Raw genomic sequence first — 15,994 nt, 5'->3', positions numbered from 1 at the left:
TTCAATCCTGTTTCTATCCCCTTCACTCGCCCAGTCGCCATCTCAGTCTGTTTCCTACGGAGCTGATTACCACAGTGAACTTTTGCTCCTGATTTGGATTGAATTGATAGCACAGACTCTTTTCTCACACTTTTTCAAACATCCTGGGCTCTCTGTTGAACTTCAAGGGCATTCTCCTCTTTATCCTCCTCCCATTCATTCTCCATTCCCTGAAGAAATTTTTATTGTACTCCTACTGTGTGCCAGATCCTGAGCTCAGCCTGAGCATTCAGAGACCTGGTTGTGTCTCCAATAGAGGAAAGAGAGTAAGTACTTAGGACCTTAGTGTCTCTTCTGTCTCTTTGTCACTTATTAACACTGTGCTGTTTCCCAAACTGTGGGTCTAGCCCATCTTCTGGCTCTGAACATGACCCAGTGGGCCTTTTTATTGCCCTGGTCATGATTGGCAAGGCCCACCTTTGTAGGGGCTTTAACCTTCCTGACACCATTCTTCTGGGTTTGTGTCTCTCTTTGTATTACCTTCTTTGCTTTTGGGTTCCTCGTTCCAGCTCTTGGCAAGGGCCAACAGAAATATTTCGTTCATTTAAGATACTAGTGTCTATTTCATGGTTACTGGGATTGGGATAGTGAAGGATCGAGGGGGAAGGATCTTAAGGTCTTCCAGAAGGGCTAGGGTAAAAGTAAGGGAACAGTGTTTAAACTGGCATCCAATAATCCATCTAGGACCTCCCTACCTCAGGCAAAATAAATCAGCCACATTTGCTGCTGCCACCCTTCTCTTTTATCACCTCCAGCAATTTCTCCCCACTCCTCTTCATGGATTTACAGCCTCCCTGCTTTCTGTTCTGCACACTCCCCCCTCCCTATGCTGTCAGTCATTTTCATTTTTCACTTGCATGAGACTGAGTCGTAATGCATCTTGTCTAGGGTTTATCACATTTTAAACGTGTTCTTATACCACATTGCAACATAGGGACAAAGAATCAATAGACATTAAGAAAATAGAGGGCTCTTTTCAGCCCTTGCAATCACATCATGTCCAAGGGCTATTCAGTGAACAGATATAATAATCTAGAAAGAAAGTAGAAGATGGGGCACCTGGGTGGCTCAGTCGGTTAAGCGTCCGACTTCAGCTCAGGTCATGATCTCGCGGTCCGTGAGTTTGAGCCCCGCGTCGGGCTCTGGGCTGATGGCTCAGAGCCTGGAGCCTGCTTCCGATTCTGTGTCTCCCTCTCTCTCTGCCCCTCCCCCGTTCATGCTCTGTCTCTCTCTGTCTCAAAAATAAAAATAAAAACGTTAAAAAAAATTAAAAAAAAAAAAAGAAAGAAAGTAGAAAGAACCCAAACCCACCATTCTCATTGTATAGATGAAGAAACCAATGAACAGTGAGGTCAAGCAGATTTTCAAACATCCCACAGCAGTAATCACCAGAGCAGGAAAAGTTAATGGATGGTACATTTGGGGAAGGGCTTTGCCTGTAGGAGGTACTCATTTATGGATACTGCCTAAGAGTATTACTTTGATTACATACGGAAGTAGACCTATTCTTATTAGTCAGGCCTCTTTTCTCTGCTGCTTCTCCATGGTAGGTCAAGACCAAGCCCTAGATGCCCTTTTTGATTGGGTCAGGAGCAAAAGAACCCAGGTTCCAGCCCACCTGGTTCCAGCCTGTACAAGCTGTCTGACCTTAAAAACAACATTTAACCACCATATCCTTAGTTTCCCAGCCTGGTCTTGCCCTGGGTATCAGGCAAGACGATGCACACAAAATCTCTCTGAAGGATGGAGAGCACTTTACAGCACGAAGAGCTGTTTTCCATTCTGCCTGTGCACTGGAATCCTTCATGGAACTTGAAATAGGGAGTGTGGGGTACTGGGGCTGGGAACTCTTTAAAAAGCTCCATAAGTAATTTTGATGCACAGCCAAGCATGGAAACCACTGACAAAGTATAAAAGACAAATAGGAGAGGAGAAATAAATGATATTATTAGCCAAAAAGAAGTCTTAGATTATCTGATTAAGGTGGTTAACAGATAACCTAAAGAACAATGAAATTGCCTGCCTTTTTCAGAACCCCCGGAACCCTAATCTCAGATTCCTTTCCTCCTCCTAGAAAAGATGTCTGTTACTTCAGTGACACTCCTTTTACCTCAAAGTACACACACACACACACACACACACACACACACACACATCATGAGTCATCTCAACCCACCTCCATGCTGAAGTCAGATTCCAAGTAATGTCTTATATTCTTTGACCTCTGAGTAACCACGCTGCCCCTGTTCTGTCCTTTCAGGTCCAGGAAAACCATCTGATTAGGCCATGGAGAGAGTAACCCAAATCTCCACAGGGCGATCTATAAACCAGCCTGCTAATGTGTTCCCTGGGGAATATTCTGTCAGAGTCCTAGTTCCTCTTTGAAAGTAATTGAATGGCTCTGAGCAAACTGTCCAATCGCTAGGTCTCTCAGATAATTGTTGTCACCTGATCGTCACCCTCACCAAGCATTTCCTTCCCTGGAGCAGTTCTCTTTGGAATACCAGTTAAGTGTGGTCAGAAACTGGCTGCAGCAGCTATAACATTAAAGAAAATGAACCAGAAGGAGAAGAATGAATTTGGGGGAACACTTCATTCAGTCCCTGAGACACCAATGGAGACAGTTGGTACTTTTGTCCGCCCAGCACATCTCTCCCCTCTTCTGGGAATGGAGCTTCATTCCTTGGGAGAAAGCCTTTCTTCCTCTGCATGGTTCTGGGTGGCTGACCAAAGTACCCTGGCTTGTTCCTCTGAGGCCACAAGGGTGGACCTGTCCCCTGACTTATTTAACCATAATAACATCCTACTCACCTGGTCACAACAATTGGTCTGGGGATTATCCAAGGACTGATCAAAAAAAAATAATAATAATAATAATAATCAGGGATTAAAAAAAATAAAGCTGGTGGCGAAACTGTCTTTTCTTTCTGGTCAAGTGGCTGTATAACTGTGACACCAGAGCTGCCACATGAGAAGGTGGAAAGGATGAGGCTGCCATCCAGAGATGAGGTTGTGAGAGAGAGAAGGAAATGAAAGAGTATGTTTTTATGGGGTCAAGTTTTGTCTGACTTGGCATCATCTGGCAACTATTCTTTTGATTCTTTGAGTTGCCCCAAGATTTTTGCCCAAAGCCTCTTTTTTTTTTTTTTTTTTTTTACCTAAGCCAGTTTGTATTAGAATTTCTGTCACTTGCAACCCAGAGTCTTGATGGACAGAAACACTGACAGCATTCCTCTCGGTATACCATCGACTTTTCTGAAACTTCAAAAATGTGTCTGTGAATCTCAGAACTGAGTGTGTTCCTGTCTTTCCCAGATTAGAGTGTGGGATTGCTGGATGGTCACCTTGATTATTCTGGGAACTGTGTTTCCCAGCACCCCCTTCCCTGAATGACTCTGGTTAGGGTGGCTAGAAGTGAAGTGGCATGAGATGGTGAGGGCAGCAGTGAAGCAGCCGCCATCTTGTGCTGAAGGCCACTGTTGGCTGGAGCTGGTGAGGGGCACAGAGATTCAGCCAGGCTCCTGTGTGTCCCTGTTCTTCCCTGCCCCTCTGGGACTGCCAGCCCTGCTGACCAACAGTGACCCCATGCCCACTCTCAGACATTTTGCTGCAAACTCACAGAGGCAAGAGCTGCAAAGAGCCAATCAACTCCAAAGAGTCAATCCTTCCAAAGATTCTGCATGAGCCCTGGAAGGCACCATTCCACAGCTCGACCTGCCTTGCTTTCTATAAGCTCCACTTGGTTCAGCCACACCAAGGCTGGTTAGTGACTTCCGTGATCTTTTAGATTTTTACTCTCCCAGCTCCACACCCCCATTGTGAAAGAGCTTATTTATTATGATAAATTCCGTATTCTGTACTAGTCATAGTAGTTCTGCTTCCAGAGTTCAATTCTGACTCATACAAGTGGCATCGGGTGGACCCAGACACAGAAGCTTCCCGATTCCTTTCTTTGCTTGGTACCTACACTCAGTCCATCCATCTTTGTAATTCTCCTCCTCTCTGTTCACTACAACTCCTTCATCTTCTCCCGGCTCACCCATGTGTTCGTGGGAAGACCTGACTCTGTTCCTGATCACCTTACCATTGTGCTATTTGCTGTCTCATGCCAATTTCCCCCCAACCTCTCTCTGACTCACTTTCACACTATTTCCTGCTCTCCCTTCCAATCACAAGACTGCAGGCAGTCTAGAGGTTTAACACACACTGACATCCAGTTAAGGCAAAGGCCAGGACGTCCTACCCAGAGGCTCCCACTCCTGATTTCCATCTAGGAAATGTCATTAAAGAACAAAAAAAGAGAACTTAATGGGTACTGTGTGTTGTCGATAAATCTTTTTAAAATGAATTAATATAGTAAAAACTATTTGAGTTGAAAATTACCAAGCAATATTTAAAAAATCAACATGGCATACTATTGGCCCATTGAACGCTGCAGGCATGGGTTTGAAATTTCCACTGTGATGGGCTCAAGGTCTCTTCCAGCTTTGTGATAATAGCTCAAAGTCCAGAACCACTAATCCCTGCCCAGCCATTGCTCAATGTGCAACCTCTGTTGAGTCAGCTGGCCTCTCTAGGCTTTGGCAAGTCTATCTGGATCCATGAAGTCAACAGAGAAAAATCTTAAAACTGTGGTGTGTCAGGCTTGGAAGCAACCTTAGGGGTTACCCGTAATTTGGAAGCTGCTTCTTGCTTATTTCCATCCAGTCCCTCTGGCAGTGTTAACCCTTCCAGCTGGAGCCATGTGGCCATGGGGCACTGTGCCACCATTGTAGGAGGAAGCCGGGGATGGTGGTTTGTGCCTCTGTTGGGACTCTGTCCAAGAGAAGAACAAGTCTAACAGCAGAATTTTCTTCATATAGAATTAGGCATCCTAAATTTTAAAAAGGATACTGTTACCCAGTTGACATGGGACATGAACAGCAAGTGAGTACTGAGGGAACTTGGACCATGCGAGAGGAAGAATAATTTATTACAAGCAAGAATAAAGCAAGTAGCTACCAGTATTGAGCATCTACAACGGGGTGTGTTAACATTTAATCTTCACAACGACCCATGAGTGAGGCTGTGCTGCCTCAAACTTACAAATTTACAAATGAGATCCAGCAATTTTGAGTAACGTGCCTCAGGTGGCACAGCTGGTAAGTGGCAGATTTGGGATACCAGACACTTTGGAGTGACCCCAACCTCTGTTCTCTTCCCGTATAAAACCCTGTACCTCTATACCTGTCTCTCAGTCATAGTTGATTCAGGGTCCTTTCTAGTTTTTTGGTAAGAAAGGAATTAGAAGCCAACACATTGTATCATTATATTTTATAAATATATATATATATATATATATATATATATATGTGTATATATATATATATATATATACATATATCATATCATATTATATCATATCAGTGGTTGGTTGGGTAAATTTATAATTAAACAATGAAATGCTCTTTCAGTCATTCAGATTTGGTTATTCTTCCCTCTTCCTTCTTTTTGTCTATATACACTCCCTGTAAAACTCCTCTGGCTTTTTGGGCTACTAGGTGGATTCTGCCAGGTCATTGAAATCAAGATTGGATATCCCAACCAGGTGAGCAGGGATCTTTATTTAACTGAGGTTTGTTTGACAATATTTGCTTGGTTCACATCCATTCGTATCTGTCCTCAGGACCTCCTGGAGTGCTATGGGCAGGCCAGCAGAGCCCTGACTGCAGCCCAGAGAGGAAAATGACTTGCCCCAGTCAGTAAGTGGCAAAGTGAGTACCAAAGGCCAAGTTCCTTGACTCTTGTGTGCATGTTTTGATGTTTCTTTCATACATGTAGGATGCATTTTTACCCAGGCCTAATGCGGAGCAGGGTTGGGAGATGTTAGCCACCCTCTCTTCAACTCTATCAGCACCCCGTCCCTCCACACACTCACCTTTTACTTGGCCATGAACAGCTGATGTTCCCCTAGTTCAGGTAAATTCTGTGCAAAGACGACAAGCTGGGTCCCCAAGCCCACCCTTTCCCAACCAATGAGGGGCCTAAGTCCTTCCTGTATCGAAATTCTGGAGCCACCAGTACATAACTGCCTCTTCTAGGAGACTGTCAGCTTCTTCCCAAGGACAGGAAATAGAACCCCTCCCCCCACCGCTTTCTCTGATGTCCCCAGAAGTATAATGTGAGTTCTGCATAGTGTAGACTTACAATGAATATTTGCTCCCGGGCCTGCTGCTGGAGTGGCCAACTATGCTCAGTCCCAATTAAGGAAGCTTGCGTATTTGAAAACCAGGATTCCTTGCATAGTCTCTCTAGGACAAGCCAGGAGTTAAATAATAAGATGAATTTCAATTTTTCATGGCTCATATCACTTCGATGCTATATATCATGGATTCCTACCCTACGCTGTGGATTCCTCAAGCAAAGCCGCCATGGGTCAGCACGTAGTTGCTACTCTGTGTTTGCTAAGTGAATGACTCAGAATCTGGATACGTGCTCCTTATAGTACCTAATAGCGTACCTAAGGGCAGCACACCTTACTTGAAAAGACGTCCGACTGTACTATCACATAACAGTGAGTGATTACATAATGCTTTTTACCATCAGAGAGAGATAAACAAATGGAATTTACAACACAGTGTAAAATATGAAGGCGATCACTGGTCACCTCTGTGCCTTCTGCTTTTCACATTGTAGCGAGGTGACTCTTATAAGAAAGGATGGTACACATTTCAGGACGGCTGTAGACATACACTGGGTTATCTGCTCAGTTGTTATCTTCTCAGGGTACAGTTCAACCTGCCCCAACCCCCTCCAAACACATCCGCTCACCACACCCCTCGGTGTGGTCCAGGCAGCCATGTTTATGCAGTGACCTGCTCGGGTTCTCTCTTCTAAGAATTTGGAATTTGAAATATAGAGACACAAAGAAAGGAGGCTGTCTGGAGAGGCAGACCCATTAGTGGCAGCCCCCTGGAGGGGAGGTTCACACACACACACACACACACAGAATTGAAATGGAATCAGAAAACTTGGTAGTTCTCAGGATTCAGTATATAGAATCTGAAAGTGAATTAATCTTTTCTCCCTGTTGCTTTCTACATCTCCATGGTAAAAATAACAATAAAAGCTTGTATTTTATTTCATATTTCGAATGATTCTAGAAGCCCATGGAGGGCAAGAATGCACTTACCTTTCTACTTCCCATAGGCTTAATGAATCCCTGACCCTCCTCAGGCACTCAGTGAACATTGATGTAGCTGAAGTAATTTGATTGACCGTATTGACAAAAACAGTGAATTTGCATGTTTCTGGGGTAAACAATATTAAGACATTACTCACGTTTAATCACCTATCTGCTTTAACAACGACACCACAAGGATGAAAAGGAAATTCCTGTGGGATGTTTTAGTGGCTTTCTCTGCCCTCAGGCTTCCCCACTGCCTGTGTCCCCAGGGACCCCACAGGGGAAACACCGTTGGGAAAGGGTACAGAGAGCAATTGGGGCCTGCAGTCCGTGGATACACCCTGAGCAGACTCTCTCCAGGCCCAGGCTGACCTTCTGAACTTTGGAACCAGCTCTTTGGGCACAGAGAGTCCAGAGGCTCTGGAGAGAGTTGAGAATGAGCTGGGGGCGTGGAGCCTGGACAGAAGGTGGGTGGGTGTGGAGGGTGACAGCTCGCCCCTGAGGACACAGTTGGCAGAGACCTTCAGTGGTTGCCTACAGGTGAGTAGCCTCCTGTTTGAAGAGTTTGTTAGTTCGCTGCACTGGCCGCCTAAAGTCACTCATGAAGGACTGGGGGATGGTCTTGGTGAGGTGGGGAAGGGTGCAGAGTCAAGGCCGGCAGTCCCAGGGATCAAAGCATTCAGGGTGTGGAAACCTATCCCCCCACACTCCACATCAGGTGTCCTTCAGTCGGTGCCGGTGCCCTCGTTCCTGCCCTCTGGGAGGCCCTGCCCTGATAAACAGCTATGGAATGTCGACACACATGTGAATGTGCTTGCAGCTGAAGCTCTTGAACATTCAAATGCCTTCCCTGCTGGATAATCTCTGAAAGAAGTTGGACAAAGGAGAGGGGAATGGACCCAGGGAGCTTAAGAAATGTTTTTGTAAACCTGTATCCGGCCACACTAAATATGTATGCAATGTAGGTGGGCCTTGCACTCCGGGGGGTTTCCATTCATGTGTTAGGATTTCAGTGATAAGAAAATATATTTTTAAGTTCTTTTTCCATGCCTGTTATGTATCTTGGAAAGTTAGCAGCTGGGGAGATTTTTTTTTCCTACTGTGTCCTATTTAAAAAAAAAAAATGAAAACAACCTTTTGATTTTTTAAAGTAATTATGCGTACCATTTAGAAAAAGCTACCTTATTAATATTTTGATAGACTTCCCAGGCTCTTACTTACACACCTATACATGAAAAGATACAGCTTTAAGAATATGAGATCATACCATACTGTTTCATAACCTGACTTTTTTTTTATGCAAGAATCTATAGTGAACCTATGTCCATGGACATCAAAAGATGTACATCATCATCATCAATCTTAATAGTTACATAGTATTCTATTTTATGGAGTTAGTGTAATTTGATCAATTCCTATTGACAAAACTTTACATTGTTTCCAATTTTTGTCTTACTAAACCACGTTTGATGTTCTTTTATAATATCTTTGCTCTCTTGTCTCTATCTTAGGGAAACTTCTTAGAAGAAGTATAATTTTTACATGGATAGGAGAGACATTCTCCTTTCTAGAAAAGTTGTATTGATGTATATCAATACATTAATTGGCAGGGGCCAATGCATTGGCAGGGGACTCTCAACAGCAGTTGTGTCAAAGTCTTTTAAAAATAATTTTAAGGATGCCTGGGTGGCTCAGCCAGTTAAGCATCTGACTTCTGCTCAGATCATGATCTCATGGTTTGTGGCTTTGAGTCCTGCATCAGGCTCTGTGCTGACAGCCCAAGAGCCTGGAGCCTGCTTCAGATTCTCTGTCTCTCTCTCTTTCTGCCCCTTTCAAGCTTGTGCTCTCTCTCTCTCTCTCTCTCTCTAAAAAAAAACCAAAAAAACAAATTTAAAAAACAATTTTAATTTTGTTTCTATTAAATACATGAAAATGATATTTCTAACATGTGAAGGACATAAAGACTGATAAAACATCTGTGAATTTACCATCTAGCTTAAGAGCTAAAAGATCATAACCACCCAAAGCCCCCATCCTGCTCCTCAGAAGAATCTACCTTCCTGAATTGAGTCTCTACCAGCCCCTTGCTTTTCTTTAGTTTTACCACATATGCTCATATTCTTTAACAATATATGACTTAGTTTTGCATGCTTTTTCCTCATGTAAATGAAATAATGCTTTGTGTGTGTATTCTTTGAGGACTTGCTTTTAAAAAACATTTACAAGTGAAGTATATCATGCATACAAAAAAGTGCACTTATCATGAAGGTTTAGCTTGATGAATTTTCTCAGAATGAACACATCCCTAGATCAAGACACAACATTGTTAGTGCCATAGAAATGCACCTCAGCCCTGACCCGGTTACTACCTCCTTCCAAAGGGAACCAATATTCTGACTTGGAACACCATAACATTTATATAAATGGAATCAGAGTGACTAACTTCATACACTCAACTTCATGCATGTTGCTACCTGTATCTGTAATCATTTGTTGTTAGCATTGTATAGTGTTCTATTGTGAATATATCATAATTTATATATCTACCTATTGATGGATATTTGGGTTCATTCCAGTGTTTGCTATTACAAATAAAGATATTACAAACATTCTCCCATGTGTCTACTTATGCCCAGATGCAAAGTTTCCTTGAGGAGGAATAAGGAATGGAATTATAGGGTCATAGAATATAATTATAGTTACCCTTACTAGGTAACATTAAATGTGAGTTCACCATATCGCTAAAAATAAAAATCTATGCCAATCTAATAGCTGAAAACAATGAAATCTTTTTGCTTAAATTTGCATTTCTTTCATTACATTTATTTCATTATAACGTTTTTAAAAGCTGTTCATTAGCCATTTGTAATTTTTATTTTGTGGATTCTCTGGATCCTCAACCCATTTTTCTGTTGGGTGCTATTATTTTTCTTAATGATTTTCAAAGACTTTTATATATTAAGGATAGTACTCATTAGTCTATTATGAATATTGCAAATATATCCCCTACCATTTGTTCTTTTTATCTTATAGTTTGGGTTATGGTGTTTTTGGTTTTTTTTTTCATTCAGGAGTTTGAAATTTTTGTGCAACCAGAGCCACCATTCTTTGCAGATCCTGTCCTTTCTTCTGTCAGAGCAATGCTTCAACATATTTTTCCATGTTGGATGATCTGTTTGTTAAGGGAGCTTTATTTTTCACAGATACAGTGCATCTGGGTGGTTTTCTAAAGTTGCTGCCCAGCGGTAGCAATGGCTGGGTCAAGATGTGACCCAGATGGGACTTCTGCTATGCAGAGTCTAGAAGCAAAAGTGGTGATGAATTTTCTAGTATCTGGAGACCCATCTTCGTCATACAGAGAATGAAAAGTAACCTGAACTGTGCTAAGGCCAATTCTTTGCATCTTATGCAAGGGATGTGGAAGTAATGGTTGTTTCTCTCCAGAACCCAGCAAATAGGCTAGGCTCATTAGAGCAGGGAAATGTCACCCAAGTGAGAACACCTGAGGGACAAAACTGGGCCGCCTACAATGACCGAATCAACTCTCCAGCAATAGCCTGGCATGGGCTCCCCTCCCACAGGGGTTGTTGACTGCTCAGGCTTTTACAATTCTCAAGCCCTGTTCCAAGGAGCTTTTGTGGTTTAAATCAATGTGCTTCTGGGAATAAGTGCCCTTATTATTGCTAGTTTCCATTATTTGCCGTGCTCTTATACCACTGTGACATAATATCCTTTGTGCAGCTGAACAATAACAGTCCTTTCAGGAATCCCTAAGAGCTTTCTAATTAAGACCCACAACCACATGACAGATGGAGAAACTGAAGCCCAGGGACAGGGATGACAGAGCTTCACCTTGGTCACAAAGGGGCCAAGCCCAGGTCTGGCTCCTACCGGAGACTGCAGGGCCCGGGCCACACTACTCATGGAGGAAACGCACCTCTGCAGCAGTGACTGCAGTAATTATCAGGTTGCCCAAGTGCATGGCCGGGACCGTTGGGCCCTTTTAGTACTGCTTAGGCTCCCCCGGGCAGTTGAACTATTGAGCTGAGGACTGAGAATGAGAAATGCCCATTGGGCTGGGCAAGAGCTCTTGAGTTTGCAATCTGTTCTCAGTGGCTTGGCTCCCAGGACCACAAACTGTACCATGGCTAGGTCATTTGAATTCTCAAGAAAGTAAACTTGACCGATGGCCTACCATGTGTCAGGCACCAGGAATGCAAAGATGAACTTCCAATCCCCCCCTTGGATGTTCACAACCTAGACAGAAGAGGAGACAGGTATGTAAGTGGGGAGTTACAAGAAGCTGAGGCTTTAATGGAGAGTAGACCAGAAGCTAGGGTGGTGTCCAGCTCTGTGGGGCTTTCAGGGAAAGCTTTATGGAGAGGCAAACTCTCCACCTGGGTAAATCTTTAGAGGTGATCTGAACTTGCTAGGCAGAGCCATAGGGAAGAGAGCAGTGCATGCTGAAAGCCAAGTGTGCGCACAGGCCTAATATGTGAAACGCATGGAGGTTCAGGAAACGGTTAGAATGCCAACATGTCTAAAGTGGGGCAAGGTAATCCTATTGTTCTTCCTCTCTTCTATGTTAATGCTTTTTTTTTTTTTTTTTTTTTGAGAGAGAGAGATTGGCTAAGCGTGGAGCCTGAGCCTGATGTGGGGCTTGAACTCATGACGGTGAGATCATGACCTGAGCTGAAATCAAGAGGCCATGCTTGACTGACTGAGCCACGCAGGCTCCCCTTTCTCTTCTATTAAAAAAAACATTTTTTTTAATGTTTAATTTTGAGAGAGAGACAGAACATGAGCAGCGGAAGGGCAGAGAGAGAGGGAAAAACAGGCTCCAGGCTCCGAGCTGTCAGCACAGAGCCTGATGTGGGGCTTGAACCCACGAACTGTGAGATCATGACCTGAGCTGAAGTCAGACACTTAATAGCCTGAGCCACCCAGGCGCCCCTTTCTCTTCTATTTTTATAGGCCAAACTCTATCTTTTTTTATTCTTGATATCTTCCCTATGGATGTTAAAAAGACTAAACATGGGTTTTTTGTTTTTGGGTTTGTCTTTGCATTATTGCTTTAACCCGTCACTCTTCAGGGCATTGTGGATGCCTCTGACTAGGGAAAGATCAAGTATTGGGGAGTGCCCAGATGAAAAGCACAAAGATAAATGTTTTCCTGAATTATAAGGACACAAGGGCGGCTTACGGAACCTTGGACAGGAAGTCAGCTGGGCTGTCTTCTTTTATATAGCCAAAAACATGGCCCTGGATGGCTCCTGAGGTTACCTGCTCCAGGCTCTGTCACCCAGAGGGAGGTTCCATTTGTGGAGCAGAAGCTGGCAAAAGCACATGGGGATGCGAGGGGGAAACGCGAGATGGCCAGCAACGTAATAGAAGACCCGTACGGGAGTGAAAGCATCAGATTTGAACTGTCAGAGTCTGATTTGTAGCTGGCTCTGGAGTCAGGCTGGATTGGGGTGGCGAGAAACCAAAAGCCACCTCCGCTTCCTCTCCTTCCCCTTTCTTCCTTGGTGCCCTCCATTGCCCATTTCACCTCCCACGGGCTCTTCTGGACGGCACTTTATATACCTCCTGAGTCAATGAGAATAATGATGCAGAGTGCTTCTCAGTGTCCCCTCTGTGCACGCTTGGCACCTCAGCTAGCCCTCAGCACCACGGACAAACACTGTCACCCTGACGTATGTGACGACTACCCACCAAAGCTTCCTGAGAGCACGGACTCTACCCAGGCAGTGCCCTGCATAGAACAAGCACTCAATCAGTCCACGGAGACGAAAGGCAGGGAGAGAGCAAGGGATGAAGAGAGGATGCACCGGGAAGAACCCGGCCAGAAACCAAAGCTCGCAAAGTATCAACGCATTCTAAGTTCTGACCAATTCCAGCTGCTGCTGGAGGAGAGTGAAGAGGACTCCAAGGAAAGAGCCGAATAAATGATCTTTAAAAAATTTTTTTTTACTTGGGGTACCTGGGTGGCTCAGTCAGTTAAGGGTCCGACTTTTGATTTCGGCTCGGGTCATGATCTCATGTTTGTGAGTTCAAGCCCTGCATTGGGCTCTGCACTGATAGCATGGAGCCTACTTAGAATTATCTATTTCTCAATCTCTCTCTCAAAAATAAATAAACATTAAAAACAATTTTTTTTTTTTCTCATGAGCTCTAGGCACTGGTCCTCTCCCTCCTGCCTCAGGCCTTAGATCAGAACCTGAGCTGTACTCTGGACCTCTGCTGGGCCCCGTGATACCTGTAGGCTGTGCTCCCACCATTACACTTCTCAGAGCTCAGAAACGGCAGAAAGCTCGTTCCACACCTCTGATCTCTAAGGTGAACAGCGGGCCGGCGGGCAGATCAGACAGGGCTGCTCCTTGCAGGGATGAGTGAGGGCTGGAGGCCAGAGAATAGCCACAGGCCAGTGGGGTGGGGGCGGACAGTGGAGGGAGCCATTTGTTTTCATCAGCAGGACATGGTAACGTTAGCTACGACGTGTCCTCCTTTATGCCTGCCCAAGGGCCAAGCAGCCTGACTGCTTCACACCATATTGAATAGGATACGGGCCATGCAGAAATCCTGCACCTGGCTGGAGAATCTGCCCACGGAGGGATGAACAGACTTTTCAGTGATGCCGAGAGGAGCATTCAAGTGGAGGGAAGATATGAACAAAACCATGGCGGTGAAAAAGTGCAGACTGAGCTCTGGGGATGTCCAAGAAGCCAGTTTTCCCACAGACTGGGCTATCCACACAAGTGTGGCCAGAGGTGAGGCCCTCCCGGCCGCTAGGCTGACGTCTCATTGGCCGGCGGGGGGCGTGGGGGGGGGGGGGTCTTCAATGACACACTGACGAATTGGGGCTGTTTCGAGAACCCAGTGGGAATGAAAATTTTGGTCCAGGCGAGTGAATTGGGAAGCAATGGGAAGTACGGATTCCTGAGGAGACAGAGACTGGCAGCAAGGAAAACAGGAAGTGAAGGTGATATCCAGGAAGACATAATGAGGTTGCGAGCAAGCATGATGGTAGTAGGGACAGAAGGAGAGAACGTTGTGAAGGCCAGTCTCCCTCCCTCAAAAGTAGGGCAGCTCCTCCCTTTGGCTAGACACATATCTCATATACACACACACAGACACTCACTGAGGAGGTGAGAGGAAACATAACCTCTTCGCCACCCCTCTCTTCTCAGCCGTCAAGCCTGACCCCCGCCCCCCAGCCCTCCTCCCACCTCGGTTCCCTTGTCCTTCTGGGCAGTGTCCAGAGGCATTTACCCTAAAGCCAGAAAGAGTCAAGCGGGGGTTATTAATGTCTGCAGCCGCAGTGCCTGAGTACTGTCTGGAGGGCACGTGCCTGGTGGGGAGGAGGGCCACACCCCGTCTCCCAGGCAGAGCCCTCAGCTGGGGACGCTGCAGCCGCCAAGAGCTCCTGCTGATGGAATGGGCCAGGAGGTCCGACAGTCCATCCTTCTGCCTCCAGAGAGGTAACTGGCAAACACATCCTTCTGTTTGGACCGAATAGCTCACACAGTCCAAATGCCTCCTTCCTTTAGTATTTAATTATTTTCACAGTTCACGAAGTTCTTCCTTCTAGCCAACCTAAACATCTCAATCTTCAGCCTCTGTGCCTCATGGTCCGAGTTTGGGGTAATGGCAAACTCTGATCAGTAGGAAAACAGTTACGTTCTGTCAGAAAGTGTCCATTGAATCCTGGGGCTTCTGTCCAGTAGATTTGATGGCAAAGAACTAAGTCTGGATATAAGCCCACTTCTTTTGCAGCTGCTAAATAACTCCGAATGACAGAGAAGCCTGGGTTGGCTCATTGCACTGGTGACATTTCTCTATTTTTCCCTCCCCACCGGGCCCAAAGATGATGCTGACAAGGATGCTGATAAATGTAAATGCCCTCCTCCCCAGAGAGAATAATAAATTTTTAGTGAGTCTAAGACATTTTAGTACTTTTAGGTCCTCAAATGCCCTGGGACGTCATCTTCCTTTAAGGTGGAGATGAGATGATCTGAGACAAACATCGCTGTTTCAGAAGGCTGGTTTCTCTTCTTGCTGTTCTCTGGGCCACCAGGCCACGCTGGCCACTTGACCAGAGAGGCCGAAGGCAACATTTGGTGGGTCCTTGCCAAGGAGCAGGCTTGGTACATGTATCATTACATTTAATACTGACAACTCTTCAAAGGGCCGTCATCAGCCCCATTTCACAGATGAAGCACCCAGGGCTCCCAGAGGCAGTATGAAAGGAAACAGAGACCCTGAAAATAGCCAAACGGCTGATGTAGGGCATGGGACAGCACAGGGAGCTGCCTGTTCCTATGAATGGGACGTGGCAACTTTAGCCACCATTTGTCCACGTTTGTGCCAACCCTGAAGGCTGGGCAGCAGACCGTACCCAAGACTGGGTTGGGTACTGGTCACACAAGGGGACCAGCTCTCGTGTCTGGCTGAAGGATCAGGGCAAGGGGGTTTCTGCCGGGTCTGGAGGGTCTGGTATAGCTGGGGTCAGGGGAGACTGTTTTGATTAGAGCTATTTCCCCATGACCGTGGTTTTGGGGAGTTTTCCATTTCCCTCAAACACAGAGAAGCAGGAGGCTGACTGCCATGAGGGGCTTAAGTTGGACAGAAGGAAGAACTTAGCGAGGCGTGAAGACGACAGATACACAAGGAGCCGCATCAGGCTAAGCACTTTACCAAAGGGCCGCCCTGGAAACCGCGAGGACTCTAGCCTCGACAGTCCTGTCCAGACATCCTTTTCCCCTTTCACTGGAGCAAATGATCAGAAGC

General features: G+C 45.3%; 1 long non-coding RNA gene across 2 annotated transcripts in view; it reads left to right on the top strand.

The window, feature by feature from the left end:
- LOC131495758 (uncharacterized) overlaps window positions 1-9,816 on the top strand; it is a 43,057-nt gene extending 33,241 nt beyond the window's left edge. For both annotated transcript variants that reach the window (XR_009254098.1, XR_009254097.1), the window contains exons 4-5: window positions 5,705-5,792; window positions 7,923-9,816. This is a non-coding gene — a long non-coding RNA (uncharacterized LOC131495758). The remainder of the gene's footprint in view (window positions 1-5,704; window positions 5,793-7,922) is intronic.
- The last annotated feature ends 6,178 nt before the right edge of the window (window positions 9,817-15,994 follow it).

This window comes from Neofelis nebulosa, chromosome 15 (assembly GCF_028018385.1).
Source record: "Neofelis nebulosa isolate mNeoNeb1 chromosome 15, mNeoNeb1.pri, whole genome shotgun sequence".
Classification (NCBI taxonomy): Eukaryota; Metazoa; Chordata; class Mammalia; order Carnivora; family Felidae; genus Neofelis; species Neofelis nebulosa.
This window is presented reverse-complemented; position numbering and strand designations above follow the sequence as displayed.